The sequence below is a fragment of the Gavialis gangeticus genome, unplaced genomic scaffold (genome assembly GCF_001723915.1).
Source record: "Gavialis gangeticus isolate Ggan-Ray unplaced genomic scaffold, GavGan_comp1, whole genome shotgun sequence".
Classification (NCBI taxonomy): domain Eukaryota; kingdom Metazoa; phylum Chordata; order Crocodylia; family Gavialidae; genus Gavialis; species Gavialis gangeticus.
This window is the reverse complement of record NW_017728998.1, coordinates 14254093-14272075: the sequence shown is the minus strand read 5'-3', so window position 1 is coordinate 14272075 and position 17983 is coordinate 14254093.

Below are 17983 nucleotides of genomic sequence, written 5' to 3'. Positions count from 1 at the left end.
GGCTGTTTAAAGACTCTAGAAATTGTCACTTGTTTCACCCAATTGATTTAGTAACAACTACCATATTGTTTCCAAAGGCTATGATTTTTAGACTAGGGACAGAAGCTACACATAAACTAGTTTAAGTGAACAGAAACTGGCTTAAACCTGTAACAGAAAAGAAGTTCAGTGCACAAAAACCAGTTTTGAACTGGCTGAAACTGATTGAAGATAAATCTGGTTGAATGTAGTATCAGCCTTAACTCATTTAGGTCAAACTGGTTTATGGAACTTCTGTCCCAGACCCCTTCCTGGTTCAAGTTGACTCTCAGTCCCCCAACATCCCAGGATGCTTTTCAGCCCTGGCCTGGGCAGTGCTGTCTGCTCAAGCAGAGCAGGGATGGCCCTTCCCCTCTTCTCTAGCAGAGCAGTGGGGGCTGGCTCACAAAGGGGTGGGTTGGGGAAACCAGCTGGTGAGGGCAGAGCAGCTGGTGAGGGCAGAGCAGCTCCTGCTAGACTTTTTCCTGCTGCATTGTGGGGGAGGGGGGCATGGGTCATCAGGCTCAGGTGGAGTGGGGGTTTACACTCCCTTCATGTCCCATGAGACTCCAGTTTAGGTTTGCTGCAATCCTTCTGGCCCCCCATCCCTTGCTACTCCATTCTCTGCTCCAGTGAAGAACAGGGGGCATGGCTATACCCCAGCTGGGGCGGGCAGGGTGAGGCAGAGAAGCAGGGTTTAATTCCTTCTTCCACCAGCATAGGACCCCAGCTGGGGTCTACCCAGGTTTTTCCCCCTGCTCACTGCTCAAGCTGTGACCAGATGGCTGCCTGAGCTGTGCCTCAGGTGAAGGGTGGGGCGAGGGAGAGGTTTTAAACCCCCCTGCTTCCTCTCTCCCACTGGCTAGGATCTGCCTGGGTTTTCCCCAGTGCTTGCCGCTCAAGCATTTAATTCCCCCTCACCCCCCCCAGGCACTGTCTGGGTCACCATCTGGCCATGCCCCCCACCACTCAGGGAGAAACCTGGCAAGGGCTGCTTCCCTCTCCGCCTTCTAGGCATACCCTGGCTGGGGTCACTGCAGGCCTTCCAGCCACTGCCAAAGGGAAAGGAGGGCGTGCTTTAGGACCCCCGGCTTCTAGCCTGAGCCACGGCAGACATGTGGCTGCATTTCTGGAATCAGAAATCAATGCCTATTCACTTGCTTCTCAGTTCAATCTACAATTCAATCTTTGCAGGTTAGATTAACCTGCAAAGTCTGAATCAATTCAGGCTCAGGCTTTTTGAATATCTGTACCAGGTGATATATCTAGGTGTTACAGCAGAATATTCCTAGTACCAGCTAAATAGTGATGGACAGTACAATGCGTATTCTTTGTCATGTACAGGCTTCTCAATAACAAAAGTTTTGTCTTCCCCATTTCCCTATAAACTGTAATCCATAATCTGCCTTCCCTAGAATCTTCGCCTAGGACAAGATTATCAAAAGTAAAATGGAGTATGTCTGTTTTTGGCTGATCATCTTGGAACATCAAAAATGCTGTTACCCCAAACCACTGTTTAAGGTGCCACCTAACTGGAGGCTTTTGAATTGTAGAGGTACCTAAAATTTCAGCATTACAATTTACTGCATGTGCAAGTTACTTTCTTAGATATGATTAGCTCACCTTTAAATGGAAAGCAGAGTACAACTTTATCGAGAGCAGAGCTGCTGCATTCCAGGCCAATTTATCACCAAAAATTACCACTGACAGTGTATTTTTAAAATTGGTTTTGTTTTGTTTTGTTTTTTTGTCAAGGAAGCAGTAAACTCTGGCCGTTCTAGCCAGCTGGCATATGGGAAGTAGTGAAAATTTTCAATCTTTGACCTCAGCCAGCAATGTTCCACCATACCTAAAGACAGCAGCATAACAATAGAGGAGCAACCAGTGCACCAGCTATGGGCACTGACCTGGATGGGTAAGGTGACAGTGGCAAAAAATATCTGTAGCTACATTGCCAGCCTCCATGCTGCAGTTTGTGGGGCATGTAAGTGCCCAGCTGTGGCTCTGAAGACAAGACAGTTTCTTGCTGATGCTAACTAATGAAGCACAACAAAATTAATCTCTCTAGTTGCTGTCTTCTGACTTTTACTGCTATTCTTATGAAGTATACTGCTCAAATTTTACAGAATATTACACTAAAAATTAGTGGTATCCACTCCTTTTTTTAAATTTGATTTTTCACCTTTAATATCATATTTTAAAAAATATATAGCTATGGATCCAGTCATAACTAAAAGATATGTAAGTGATGATTTTTCATCTTTTGGGGGGGAACAATGGATTTTAATCTTTTTTAGTTGGGGATTTTGGCAGCTATTGTAGTGTAAATGTTTAATAATAAAAATAAATGATGATTAAAATATACAAAAAATATCCACCAGTGGAACAATTGTCTTCTAATCAGGCTAGGAAACTGTGGAGACAGAGTAGTTTAAAATAGGAAGAAAAAAGAAAGATGTTAAGTTTTATTGCACTCTTTATTGTTATTAATACCACAGTGTCATTTGTGTAGTGTAATGTATTAGTATAAAGTCTATGCAAACGGATTGTACTTTTTCACACAAATTGCTTCCCTGCAGTTTGTGTAGTCATTTTATTTCCAGGACTCTGCAGGTCTTAGTCTCCTTATTACTCTTACTTAGGATTAGTAGAGATTATATGCAGCATGCAATTGTTTTCTTTATTTTCTTTTTTATTGCCTTAGATTATATGACGTTTAGCCTGATTTTTATATATAATTAAACTATATGTGAGATATTTGTGACCCAGGACAGCATGTTCCTTAATGCACATAAATAAACCAATAAAATCTGGAGAGCATTGTGGGAGTTTAAACCTCATGACAGGAATCTCTACCTTTACTGGAACCAGGTCCCTGTAGGACTGAGAAGTGGATATGTTTATTTCTTAATTTATTGTGCTCATCTGAGTGGGGATTAGTTGAGTAAAAACTTAAAGTTTTGTTTCAAATGGGTATTTGTTGCCAGATTTTAATGCCAGTTTTCTTTTTTCTGTCAGTCCATTTTTGCATTTCCAATTAATTGAAGGCAAAGATCTTAGTTAATAAACATTTAACTGGCTGCTTCTCATTGTTTTTCAAATATTTTGTTGAAAAATTCTCAGCCAGGTCTAGTGATCAGTGTTTGACACAGTGAGCCCCTGATTCCAGTCAGGAGCTATCAGTACCACTGTCATACAAACAATTTACAGAGGGGCGTAGTTGTAGGAGGTGGGGAGGCAGAGTGCAGGACAACAGAGAAAAATAAAAAAATCTGAAAATGTTTCTGTCCCTTCTTCATAGTATAAAACAGCTTGTGGCCTTTTGAAATGTATTTATTCCACTTTCAGTGTACAAGCTGAACTGGGACTCATTGAGTACTCCGACACAGATAATGTGTGTCATAAAAGAAAGGAACAAAATTGTTGCTGAGCTATAAACTCCTGTGTCCCCATGGAAAAGGAAGGGTAGATGCAAGTATCTAAGTAGCGTCAGGAAACTTAAGTAGAGAGACAGAGAGAGGGAGGAGGTTGGAAGAAAAAAAATGATAAATATGCTCAAACTGAGAGTTGTACCAAAGGATTCCTCCCTCACCCCCATTATGTTCCCTTTCACTTTTAAACAGGATCTACATTTATGGCAGAAGGATATGTCAAACAACCTTACAAATGACAAATTAATGAGACAAACTCTAAGCCTAGGTACAGACAGTCAAACAGCCCGAGGCTGAATCGATTCAGTCTTTGCAAGTTAGTCTAAGCTGCACAGATTACATTGAAACAGCAATGAACAGACATTTACCTTTGATTCAGAAAATGCAGCCACATGCCTGCAGTGGCTCAGGCCAGAAGTCGGGGGGTGCTAGAGTATGGCTCTCTGGCTGTGTGTTTACTACTTCTTCCTGCTGCCCCTGAGGTCTTCGGTATTTTCAGTCCACAGTCACAGTATCAGGAGTCTGCAGGGTTGCTCATCACTTCATTTGCTGCTTCCAGGTGCATCGGGGATTTGTAGTCCACAGTTGCAGCCAGCAGTAAGTTTGAGCAGGGGAAGGGGTATTTAACCACTCTCTGAACCCAGAACACAGCCAGGGTTTGCCTGGGTGGGCAGTTCCCTCCCACAGACTGGGCTGCATCCCCACCCCCTTGTCAGCCAGCCCTCACTTCTGGGAAGCAGGGCGATGGTGCCAGCCCTACTCTCTGGAGCAGACAGCACAGCACAGCCCAGCCCAGGGCTGCAAAGCATGCTGGGATACTGGGAGACTGTGATTTAACTTGAACCAGGAAGGGGACAGAAGTTTCATAAACCAGTTTGCCCCAAATCAGTTAAGTCTGATATTACATTGATCCAGGTTTATCTTAAACCAGTTTCCAATCAGTTAAACTGATTTATGTGTAACTTTTGTCTATAGCAGTAAAGCACAGCAATGTGTGCACTAGTAAGCAATGGTACCCTTCTCAGGATGTCACAAAATGCCTCAGGGTTTGATCAATAGCTCACTAGTGCATGCGTTATTATGTCTTACTGGAATAATAGAAACCTTTCTGAATGTCATCTTCCACTTCTAAAGAAACACAGGTTTTCAGCCTGAGCCTGAGCTGTACAATACATGCCAGATCTATTGCCTATCAAGCATGGAGATGGTTTCCAAAATAAAAAATAAGGAAAGTTTTTAATGATTTGCCTCAGATTGTTTTTGACACTCCCTGTTTTCCAAGCTTTCAGAGCACTAACTGCAGTGCTTGCCAAAGAGCCAGATGCCTCTGTTGGAATAATATGTTACAGTTTGGCATACCTAATTATGGTTGCTCACATGTTTTATAGGCTTCTCCTAACTCTGGAAGTGAGAAGGAGGTAGGGGAAAAATAATCACAAATTATCTTTAATCAGGTGTTCATTTAAACTTTTGTTTAAATGCCAGTAAAATAATGCTAGCACTTGTGCTTTGGTAATATAATCTATACCTTCAAGGGCATAGACAGAAGTGACAATTTTCATTTGATATGGCCACAGAAAGTGGTCTATTGCTGTCATCAAACACAAGTGCATAAATGACATTTATCATCACACAAGGGTTCAGATGAAAACGTTTCAAAACAGAGCGTCTTCTGTAACTTGTGTCTGTGCTGCCCCCCAGCCTGTCACTGTTTTCAGAATGGGAGGGGAGAAAGGGAGCAGAAGGAGTTTGGTCTGGGGGTTTTCAGGCCCTGCTGGAGGGTAGGGTGAGTGTATTGGAGCCACACTGAGGTGGTGGGACTCCAGTTCATTCACCCCATCCTGCTGTGTCAGCTGGGGAACCCCTAGAATGAGCTCTCTCCTCTCCATTTTCCCCCTCCCATTCTAAAAAGCGCTTGGGCTGGCAGGGAAGAGGGGCTCTTGCTAGGGGAAACCAGCTGATGGCTGCAGCAAGCAGGTAGGTTCCCCTCCCCCCTGGAACCAATAGTGAACTTCTGTTTGGTCTGGGGATCCTTGTAACTCAGAACGCTTCCTGCAAAGCATTGTCAGTTACAGCAGGGCTGTGCTTTTGTCTGTGCCCCAAGGGGGGACTACTGAGGCACTGGCAGTTTTGCAGTAATTTGCAGATGAAAAGCTTCTGTGTCAGACCTGAGTTGGATTTCCTCTCCTCACAATCTCTGGAACTAGAGGATATCCTGACAAGTGGGAAGGAAAGTTGGGAGGACAGGTAGGAGGAGGTGAGAATAGGCCTTGCTAGTTTTTGCCGCATAGGCAGTTTATAATAAAGGTGCTAATAAAAACTTTCCCTACAATTCTAAGTGGTATACCTATGCAGAGATCTTTGGGGGAAGGTTATGGAATGGATAACTGGGACATGGAGATTCTAAACCATACTAACTAAATTGTGGTTATTAAATACAAGTTTAAAACAGTAAAAAGATTGAGCATGAAATATTATATTTGATGAAGGTACAGTGCCAGATTGATCACTGGAGTAATTCTATTTAAAGTCTAATAAATGTAAATAAAAATAACATTAAATTAATTTTTCCCAGAAAAAAAAAATCAAAGTATAAGGTTCCTCCCTATCTTGCTTACTATGGACAAACACAAGTAATGTCTATTTTATGCAGAGATGAAAGAAATTTTAATAAATCTTATGAGATGTGAAGCTAACATTTATGATGAGACATCTCTATGATTGATCACAGACATTTTCATTTGTCTAATACTAATACAGTCACATCACCATTTTCTTGTTTTGTTAATACTTATTATTTTTTGCGTTTAAAAAGTACCCTATACCTGCTGATTTACCAGTATTTGAAGACAGTGATTAGGCCTCAGAACAACCTTGAGATAGATAAAGAGTGAAGTATGAATGACTCATGGTAACAGAGATCAGTTTCCGCTCTTAGATAAATGATTTCCAGTCCACCAGGCCTTTTCTTAGCCTTGTTGTGCAATTTTATTCATTTAATATTTTAAATAATCTGACAGGTTGCATTGAGAACCATGATCTGACCAGTATATCCATTTGTTGAAAAAAACAGTCATTTAAATTACATAACAAAGCTACTGCTGTAAAAACAAATGTCTAATGAACTACATTGTGGTTATATTAGTTACTTGTTATTGATTACTTTTCATAATTACCATATCACTGCCACTCATGAGTAATAAAGTAATAAAGGTATCACTAATGAGTGGAAATTACATATCCTGTGGGCAGTACATTTCTTACCGGTATATGGTTGGCCAACATAACTATATGCCTATGGTATTTTTCATCTGGATTGTTTAGATCTGTTGAGCTTTTTACTTTGTGAGCAACTCCTCCAGGCTAGATTTCTGTTTTATGAGATTCTATTAAACTGAGGCAGTTTTAGTGAGAGCCACCAAAAATGTTTCAGTTAAACACAAAAGGAATCTTTAAAGTGTAAGAAAACATACAACAGGAAGAGTAATTCAGCCAACTTCTCTTAGTTTGTTCCCAGACGTCAGTTCCCCATTGGTTTATGCAGGTTGCTGTCTACTCTTATAATGAAACAAAGAATCCTTTGCTGTAAAGAACCTCTGCTAGATCCTCTTTACGTTTCCTCTCTCCTTAATTATCAGCAGTAGAAATCTACCTCCAACAATTATTATGTGCTCCCAGGACTGCTCTAACAAAAAATTGTCAAAGATGCTATCTCTTATCTTGGTTGGAGAGCTGGAGAAGAAAACAGCTCCAACTGTGACTGGGTAAGGTGAGCAGCCCACTAGTTGCACACACAGATCCTTGCAGAAGACACAGAGAAATCCCATTCTTAAAACTTGTTGAAGACGGTGACATCTGAGGGGAAAAGTGGTGAAACAAGCCACTGAAATTGTAGTCTGACAAGCCGCTGAAGTTGCAGTCTGAGTTTCCTGGGTCCCTGAAGCCATGAACTTTTTTGGTGAAGACTGGCCGTGTCTACACAAGATGCTTAATGGTGAATTAGCATAGTTTACTATGAAGTAAGCACGTAGGTCTACACGTGCACATGCTTACTTCACAGTAAATCTCCCTAATCCTGAGTATATTCACTACCTGCAAATGCAAGTAGCAAATTTACTTGGCATTAGTAACAGCACTGTAGCAGTTGTGTAGATGTCTGGCTGGAAACCAAATCTGCCCCTGGACAACCATTCATGAGGGGGCAGGAGATAGCTGCCTGTCCCCAAGAGCTTTCTGCCATCAGGGTGGACCACAGGAGCCCAGGTGGGGACAATGTCCCTTTGCCCTGGCAGCAGGGAGCTCCAAGGCCAGTGCTCCCAGACCGTGATCACAGCATGGGGTCTAGGAGATGTCCCAGTCCCTGCTCCAGCATTGTGATTGGGAAGTCTGGGTCTGGAAGACCCTAACCACTCAGCAGCACTCTGCCACCACGGAGCCACTGCTGAGAGATGCTTATCTCCCAGCTTGAGCCATACACCTATAGGCTTGGGCTGGAAGACCCTTATCTCCCAACCTGAGCCCCATGGGGCTCAGGCTGCAAGAAGCATCTCCCAGCAGCAGCTCCACTGTCACAGAGCTGGCACTGAGAGCTCCCTGTAGGCAAGAACTGGTGCGCTTGTTCTCTGCCCACCTCTGTGAGCATGGAGCTGGAGGAGGAACAAGTTCCCCAGCCTGTTTCCCTCCCAGCTCTGTGCTCACAGAGTTTGGTGGGGAACCAGCTCCCAGCGCCCACTCTATGATTGAAATTGCATGGGGATAGTTTCCCATGCATGCGGATAGTTCCCTGCCCAGCCTGGAGCTGACTGGGACCTGCCCCCGACTAGAACAGTTCCTAGGCAGCACCCGGCTATGTGGGAAAGCATGAGCTGCCTTGAGGTGGCTGGGGACTGTCCTGTTTTGGGCAGTCCCCAGCCAGTTCTGAGCTGCACACATAGACTTTCTGGTGCAGCCCAGGGCTGGCCAGGAACTGTCCTGGTCAGAGGCAGGTCCCAGCCCCATGCCCTGATTGGGTGGTTGAAACACAGGGCTTTGAAAGGGCTGTGGGGGTGGGGCAGGTCCCAGCCCCCTGCCCTGATCTGCTGGTGGGGCAGCTAGCAGAGAGCTAGCTGCTAACTGCCTCACCAGTGGATCAGGGCAGAGGTTGGAATCTGCCCCTCTCCTGCAGGTCTTTCTAAGCCCTGTGTCCCTGATTGTGGAGCCAGGGCCAGAAGCTCCCTGCTTCCAGGGCAGGGAGACTTTGTCCCTGCCCCAGCAGTAAGCAGGCTCCCAGGACCAGGAGATAGCTGTCTCCTGGCCCAGTGATCCCTGCCAGCTCCTGTGCTAGCACCTAAAGCAGGGGCGGGCAATTATTTTGGGTGGGGGGCCGCTTACTGAGTTTTGGCAAGTCATCAAGGGCTGCATGACAGGCAGTCAGGGGCAGAAAAATATTAATTTTCTAAATTTTTTAGGGGTCCTATGGGCCAGATAGAATGGCCTGGCAGGCTGCATCTGGTCCGCAGGCCGCATTTTGCCCACCTCTAACTTAGGCGGAGCCTGGATTTCCGCCCCCCAGTGGTGGCAGGGACACATTGCAGGGAACTGGGAGAAAATCTGTTTCCTAATCCCTGCATGTGTAGACACCCACTCAAAACCCCTTACTGGGTGTCTATACACATTGCCATATGGTGACATTGTAACTGCGCCATGTTTTAGTACTTGGTATGTGGATGTACTAAAACACAGCACAGTAACCACCCATACTGTGGCATACAGGTGGCACACGCTTAGATTCACTGGCTACGTTACTGTAGCAGCCTGCTAAAGCCAGGCAGTGCACTGCTATGGCAACATTGCTGGCAATCATGTGTAGACCCATGTGATCACTATGTCACCATAGGGCAATGTGTAGATGCTTCCACTGTATAGTAGCTTACTGCACAGTAAATTTAGGCTGGAGAAAATGCATGTGTAGATGCACCCACTGAATCTAAAAGCTCTGTAAATGGGGCAGACATTGCTTTATTTTCATTCATCTAATATGTTCCTTGCTCTTAACCAGGCTAATTCAGAGCCAGGGCATCTTTATCCAGCTTAAATGTTGCCATTTATGGTGTTCATCCACATTATTTCATTATTTTCTGTGTTCTACCAGAAAACAGTAATGAAACTAAAGTCCACAATGAGGAGATGTGTGAGGGCTTTGTACCATTGAAATACAACACAGAGGATGCGTCTACATGTGATGCTACATAGCATATGTGCTACATAGCAATGTGCTACACCAATGTAGTGTCTGCAGGCAAAAACCATGATGCCACAGCTATGTTGCCATAGCAACACATTCCCTCAATATATCGCGTCACTAAAGCTATGTAGCAGCTAAAAATAACCACGTGCCACAAGCATGGTTCAATACGGGCTGTTACTGTGTCATCATTTAGTACCTCCAAAAGGAAATACTAAATGATGGCTCAGTAACAAAGGTGCTGTAGGGATATGTATAGATGTGTCCAGCATGTCTTGCCTTGTCTGCTAGTGGTAGGCTGACAATATGGAACTCCATGCTATCCTGTGGCTGACTGTCTAGCCCATTTTGCCTGATCTTTTAAAATAGTTCAGTTAACACCTCCTAGTTTTGTTACTGGGTTTAATTAAAATTACAATCTGTGTGCTGTTACTGTATGCCCTGTACTAGGATAAAAGGTGGTCTGTTATCACACAATCTGATCAGCAAATTGTTATATAGCATAGAGAAATAATTTTCGCAGTCTCTTTGCTCTTAATTCATACAGGCCACAAACCCTGCCTTTTGATTCTTGTCTTAATCATAGGGTTATAGCAATTCTAAGTGAAAGGAAAGTCATCCACACAGAAAACAGAATATTGAGTTTGTGTGCAGATTTGTCATATCCAACTGTGTATAGTTTATAAAATGTGGTTGAGGTTATGACATTGGTGTGAATGTCTCCACAGACGCGATGTCAAACATATATTAAGGATACAGATGTTATATTTACATCAACTTAACTAGGGTTAAGTTGATTTAAGTGCTGATCTGTACAGAAGTTTGGGGAGAGTAGACCGGGCAAAAAATGGTTGGCCTGATTCAAGTTAAATTAGGAATGAGTTAGCCTGGTCTACCACCTGTATGTATACATTTGAAATTTAACCCTTGGACTGGGAAAACCCAGCCACTCACCTCCACATGTGTGCACGCGCATGCGCATGTGTGTGTGTGTGTGCATGCACACGCATGCACACACACACGCGCACGCGCACACACACACACACACATTGCAAGGCAGGAGCTCTAGGAAAATATGTGACCACCACAGAGTCTGGCCAGTCAGCACTGGTCCTAGGGAGACTTCAGGCAGCTGGACTGTGAGATGCCGTTTTATGAGCCCAGGCCCAGGAAATATACCAGACAAGCCAGATCACCGACACAAGTACATTGTATTTATTTTTATACCCAAACACTGAGATGTAGAAGTGTTCCTGGAATAGAATCTGCCTGTTGTATTGTGCTGCAATCCCCCAAGAATTTGCAATAATTACACTCTTATTGTGGCCTCAAACCAATACAGCATTTAGGACAATAAAGCAAAACTATTGAGCCAAGTGTCAACTTTAAATCCCACCATATTTAGAAAAAGAGAATACACAAGCTGATGTTGATGGGCAGTTAAAAATTAATCAAATTTGCATCATTGCCAGCAGTGTTTAAACCTAATTGATCTGCAGTGTGAACCTCAAGTTATGCCAGAGAAAATTCATTTATAATTTATTAAATATCAGACATGTTTTATGAGAAGGACTTGAAAACAGCAAGTAGGAAAACACTGCTGTTGATAACATTTAGAATTCCAAACACATTTCAAATTTAAAAACAAAATTATCAGGAGTGTCTCTTGATTTCAAAGCTAGCTGAAAACAAAGCAAGTTTCATTATAGCCTCTTAAACTCTTCCTCAAGATAGTACTGAACATTTTGTTTTAAATGAGAGATAATTCAATTTTCTTTTCTTTATCTCACTAAACAGTCTGATTTTTTTTTTTCTTTTCTCATTCCAGGTGGATTCTGTATCAACTTACAGAAACTGTCTCCAAGGGCTTCATCCTGTAGTCTTTTTGAACTGGGATGCAAGCAAAAGATGTTTTAGGTATTTCAGAAACAGAGACCTAAGGTAACATGTTTAATAGTATGTAAGTGAATTAGGCACCTGGGACTATTCTAAATCCCATGATCAGCCTATTCTTGATGAAGAAGACCAATGATGGACATTAGTTGGAATAATAGGTAATATTGCTGGGATTATGATGTCAGTTTCCTAATTATCAATTAATTTTAATACACTTTGCCTAAAGCAGTCACACACAAAAAAAAGTCTGCATGGAACATCAGAATAGAGTTTCCCCATATATTTCTGTGGTATGTTGATAAGTAAAAATTTAATTTTCCAGTGCAAATAAGTGTGAAATTAACTACATATGAAACACATTTTTTTTTTACAGGAGAAGTATCTTTATTGGCTGCTTCCATTTAAAGTTTACTCGGCAATCTGTTTTAAAAGTCACTTTGGTTTGATGCCTACAGAAAATATAGTGCAGTGGATTAATCCACTTTGTAGGCTATTTTCCAAAGAAATGAAGTAACAAAAAGAATTTCATGCAATACACTATTAGAGCTTCATTTACATTAATAAGACTCTGTTCTCAAATTATTAAGCCACCTTTAAGATTGAAAAACAAGGGACTCGGTGTGTTCTGCACTGAGCACAACCACAGTGATTAAAGTTTCCACTGCTCTTGTACCCCTCTGAGTGCAGTGTAGAGGAGAGAAAAACATTGTTCTTCTTGGAGCTGAGATGATATCCTATCATCTTGCTGGTATGACAGTCCCCTCAAGCACAGCAACAAAACCCAAGAGACAAGCCAGTAATATGGCTTTACTACACTTAATTGCATTCCAAAGACGGGAACAGTTATGAAAATTAGTTCAACTCCTTTAGTTGAACCAGTTTCAGTCGGAGCTGGTTTTTTTTTCTCTTTGTATGCCCAACACAAAAATTGGTACTTGCCTAAGTGATTGGGATATCAATGCCTCAAGGAGAGCTCCTACTTTTCAAAATATGAGGACTTACTATTCCTTCTCTGTAGCTTAAATGGTAAATATCTCAGTGGAGGCAGATCTGAGGGGCTGTACCTTTGCATTAGTCTGTGTAAAGGATTCAGCACATAATTAGGTATTTAAGGAGGGATGATAGCTCCCAGTGCTCCTAGGCATCTCTTCATCACCTCTCATGCAGGTTCTTTGTACCATGTATATGTTCTACCTTTCAGCTTAGTTGTGTTAATACTAATATTTTTATGTTTTAACTTTACTGTAAGGTAATTGGTGCCTATAACAGCTGCGGTTCTCTGGGAGAGCGCGCACAGAAATCTTCAGGGTATTAATGAGAACTTTCAACTGGAGCTGGAAAAAAAATAAGTAAATCTGAAAAGAAACCCCAACTATTTCTACTTTGCTGATAGTTCCTGTTGGGGAAAATTCCAGTTAACCAAAGTAATTTAAAAAAAAAAAAAAAAACTTTGTCAAAGGGAACAAAGAAGACAGTAACAAATTGTTTTGAGTCAAATGATTTTTTTTCTGAGTTGAAACATTGCTGCTTCAAACTTTTAGTTTTATCTAACCTTGAGGGAAATCTTGAAATAAACGTGATTTCAGATGAAAACATTGAAATGTTTAATTTTGAAAATACTGAAGTCAAACTTTATGACTTTTTTGGCTTTTACATTTTTCTCAGAGATGAACAACTCAGTGCAACTGATATTAGTTCACAAATTGTTTCTGTCAGCAAATCTGCATTTCTTTTTGCTGAAAAACAAATGTTTCTTCTAAAAATAAAATTCACCCAGCTATACATTTAACATTACAGATTCTATGGAAGAATCCAGGTTATGCCAGCTTTTTACTTCTATATGGAAATCATAATAGTTTTGAAACTATTACGTATCAGAGTATCAGAGGCAATAATTTGTATCAGAGGAAAATGACACACTTTATTAAAGACAGGTCTCTACCACTGGGTATCTCCAAACAATAGACATACTTATTTGGCAGGAAACTAAATATGATTAGTTCTGCTCCATCATAAATTAATCTAGTAATGCTGCCTACCTTCTGAATCTGACTATTAGCAATTTCTCATTAGGAATGTAGGGCTTGCCATACCAAATTAGGACATCCGTCAACATTATGCTTGCCTCCTGCTTCTGGCAGTGCTTTGAACAATTAAAGGAGAAGCAAGGGAAATGCAGCTATCCAATTGTTCAGTGTTGTGGATAAGGAGCATGGGAAGAAGTTGCAATGACCTTAACACCATATGTTTTTTCAAGAAATGAAATTGGAGCCCATCATATTTTATCAGAGATGGGGCTGGCCACTGTCTTCTGAGCATTGAGCACTGGAAGCAGACTCAGAGTTTGGGTGTCCCATGCACTAAGGCCTCCTTCCCCACGCTATGGTTTCTGGTCTAACAGACATACAAAAGCAACCCCCATAGCTTCCCAATAGAGTGGTATGTAATACAATATGGTTCCTTTCCTTATCTCCTGTAGCATTTGTTTTATGAAACAAAGAACATTATGGGTAAGCAGAGTAGGACAGAGGGAAGCTCAATTTAACTTCTTCAAAGAGCAAAACCTGAAATATAATTAAACCAAGCATGTGCAGCAAACAATTTATTCGGTGCCTATATCCATAGTTTTTGCCACAAATTTACCTCAAATTATTTAATAAACAGATTACGTGAATCATGGTTTACAAGTGCCTACAAGGCAAAGACGTTGCTGATAGGAGTTGGGACTTGCATCTATTAGAAACCTATTAAGTTCCAAAGGCTAGAAGCTGTCCACTAGTTAAATTCCGACTGAAAATAAGTTTCACATTTCTATCAGTGACTATCTATAATATTAGAATGACTTACTCATGAATGTGGCAGATTTTATTTCTATCATTTGATTTCTAAGTAAAGCATGGATATTTTTCTAATCTCAACACAGATGTAGACATTATTGAATGAATTTGTTCTGTGCTATTCTGGAGGTTAAACTAGATGATCATACCCATCCCTTATTAGCCTTAAAATTCATGACTCTATGAATATATTTAAGTCTATCAATTCTTCTTAAAGTATTAGCTATAGCTGTTATAGGAGTGCTTCATGAAAGGTAGATGTCAACATATCCAAAAATACTTAATATACTACCTGTTGCAAATGCTCAAAAATGTGCAGAATTTCTACCAGATCAATAAACTTCTGTTGTTATGCACTGCAAATTGCTTCTTGAATGAAGTTCTTTAGCATAACTCTTGGTTTGAGTTTCTGCTAATCAGAACTCACTGTTTATGTAATACAGCTGATCATGTAAGTCACAAGGTATTGCTTATGTCCTCCAATTTGATAACTAGCAATTAAACAAAGCACAGTCAAAATAGTTACTTCCCAGCACAAATACCTTTATTGGCATGTATTTTCAGTTTTTAGACCTCTTTCTTTTTCCTGGACATTCTTCCAAACTGAAGTCCCCTCAGGCATCTATTTGTAAGAAAGTGAATAAAAAATACTTGTGAACAGTGTTTAAGTGAATATTTATGGATGATTGATGGTATGTACCGGAACTGTAGCCCTGTTACCAGAAAGCAGGCTGGCCCCTTTAAGACGAGGCAGAGCCTGCTGACAGGGTAGGAGATAAAAGCTGAGCCTTGCTGGCTAGTCAGGTCACCAGAAAGGGGTAGACCAGAACTATAAAAAACCTGGGCTGAGTGGGCTGAAGAGGGGTTTTGCCTGCAGGAGGGGTGAACTCCTGGTGACTTCCAGAGAAGCTGCGGCAGCCCCACAAGGAGGAGCACAGCAGACAGTGGGCAGCAGAAGCACAGAGCCGTGGAAGACATGAGTTGGCAGACTGCCTTCCTTAACTTTATTTTGGTTATAGCCCATGGGCTTACTGTTTGTGTTTGTTTGGTAATCCAGTGGTTTGCAATTGAGGCTTTAGGGGAGGAGGAGGCCTCATTAGCGCCTTGGGGTGCAATTATAAAAGGCCGAAGGGCCCAGCATACTAGTGAGTGCATCTGTACAGGGCCAGGGCCCAGAGCTGTCTGCAGGAAAATGGGACTTTGAAGCCGTGTCCTAGTGGGTGGATCTAAGCTAGTAGCCTGAGCTTTAAGAAAGGGGCCAAGCCTGAAGAGGCAGAAGACCCAACAACATGGTGTCCAGGGGTACAGCATGAGGTGGGGCCAGAAGGCCTGCTGCCATAGTGAGCACAAAAAGAGGCCCAAAGGCCCAGAGAATATTAAGCAGCTAGAGCCTCAGAGTCGAACACTACCTGGTAGGTTTAGGCTGGTAGGGCTAGCTAGAAAAAGCCATGGGTGAGAAGCCCGTTGTGGCTGAGAGCCCCAACATAGAAATATAAACAACATCTGTGAGGCATGGGGCATGTATAGGGATGGTCGGAGAGTGCAAGGATAGCCCTCATCATCGGGGCATACAATAGGTAGTCTCCCGCTTGTAAGAACAACTAAACTATATTTACATCAAGATGTGGCAGGTGAGTAAAGGCAGGATACAGGACAAAATACCATATTAAAGAACTTTAAGGGTGCCCCTCACAGGCCACTAGGATGCTGCTGGGGATGGCAACCTGCTACATGGTAGCACTGATGGTAGTACTTGTACAGGTCTTTCCATAACACTAATTCACCACTTATAGTTGCAAAACCATGTAGGTAGTTGTTAAAAGTCATTGTTCCTGTGACCCAGAAGCAAAAGTGTGTTACCAGCAAGGTCTTAGATTATTAACACATCATATCTGTGCTTAAGAAAACCTTTGATGGAGATGCTATAAAATTGGGATCACTCTATTATGCAACCCAGCAAATGGAAATGGCTATAGTTCTTAATTAAACACCAACGTTGTAGGTTTAACAGTAGCTGAAGTACTATTTCTCCACTCTAAGCAACCACTGAGTTTAAGTTTAGGCTTAAGAAATAATCCATTTTCTCTTTTTTGCACATGATTCTAATAGCTAATATCTAAAAGATATTATGCATATCTTTTGGCCTTGTAGATTCATATTTCACAACATTAATTTTGTAATACAAAGAAATATTAATTTTTTCTTAAATCTTCTATTGGTGAGTATTCACAAAGTTGCACTTTTATCAAGAGAATAAAATAGAGTAAATAACTTATTCAAAAGTATGCTACTTAAATTACAATTTATTTTGACTTTAGAAATAACATTAAAGAAGTAAGATACATTATTATGATCATACTAGAAAGAGTGACAAAGTTCTCAAAACCCAATAATATTGAAATCACTGTTCACCAGCAGACTGATAAAGATTAACAATTAAAATATCTTTTTTAGAAAATTTGGGAATATTTCAACTTAAATTTTGATTTTTCTCTTTTTTCCCCAAGTTTTTTGATATAGTTCCACTGCAGTTAAATGTTAAAATAAGAGCAATTGTAACTTTAAAAAACAAAATTTCCACCCTGTAAATATTAAAAAAAGATGTTTCACCAAATTTTGGAAATTTTCCCTTAATACTTTTTGTCTATCTAGAAGATTTATTGACATCTTTAATACAAAATGATAGTTTGCCAAGCATTAGATGAGCCCTATCACTAACCCAATGAGAAATTGCACCTGCGCTTCAAGGAAAGGACAGACTTATTTTAATTTCTCTTTTGGTCTTCTAATGTAAGCAAATGTGAATAAAAGCCTGCAGTGTTTGTGGACTTAGAAAGTATGAAGTTCTGGAGTTGTACTCTAAGTTTTCAAAGCCTGACAGTTCTTAGTGTGATGACGAGAAAAGCTTCAGCTTTATAGGCTGAAAGCATTTAGAAGCAAAGTGTTAAGGAACCATCCTTTTTGTGCTGTGCTTCAAATAGATATTATACCACAAGCCTGCCCCCTACAGGAATTAGATAAGCTCTTCTTTTACACTGGCTTCAAGACTCTACAATTCCTATAGGAGACTCTACTAAAAGATTGTTTTTTCCCTTCTAGTTTTGTGTAGGCCTCTGTAGTGTTTTTGTCAGGTGCTGGCAGGTTTTTTGATTTAAGGACATGGTACCTGCTGAATCAACTTGGCAGTTCTTCTCCCAGGCTGGCTGAGGTAGACATGGCTAGCTGTAGGCTTACCCAACACTAGAGTGGATTAATATTGACCTGCTGGCTTTGGCTTTCCATTTTTTTTCTTGGGCAAGGAGTGATTTTTTTTTTTGTTAACTTCACAATTCTTCAATATTTTGGGCACTGCCTACATTTCAGTGAGGGTAAATTAATATTGGGAATTATTAAAACATTGGACTGTTACTTGTATTACACTAACATCTAAAGTTACCTGTTAGTGATTGTGTCTACATGAGATGCTGACTACACAATAGCCTGTGGCTACTGTACAGTAGCATTGCATGGCACAAAGCATGACACAACATTACCGCGTGGTAGTCTCAGGCTACTGCACAGTCAGTGTCACAAAAAAG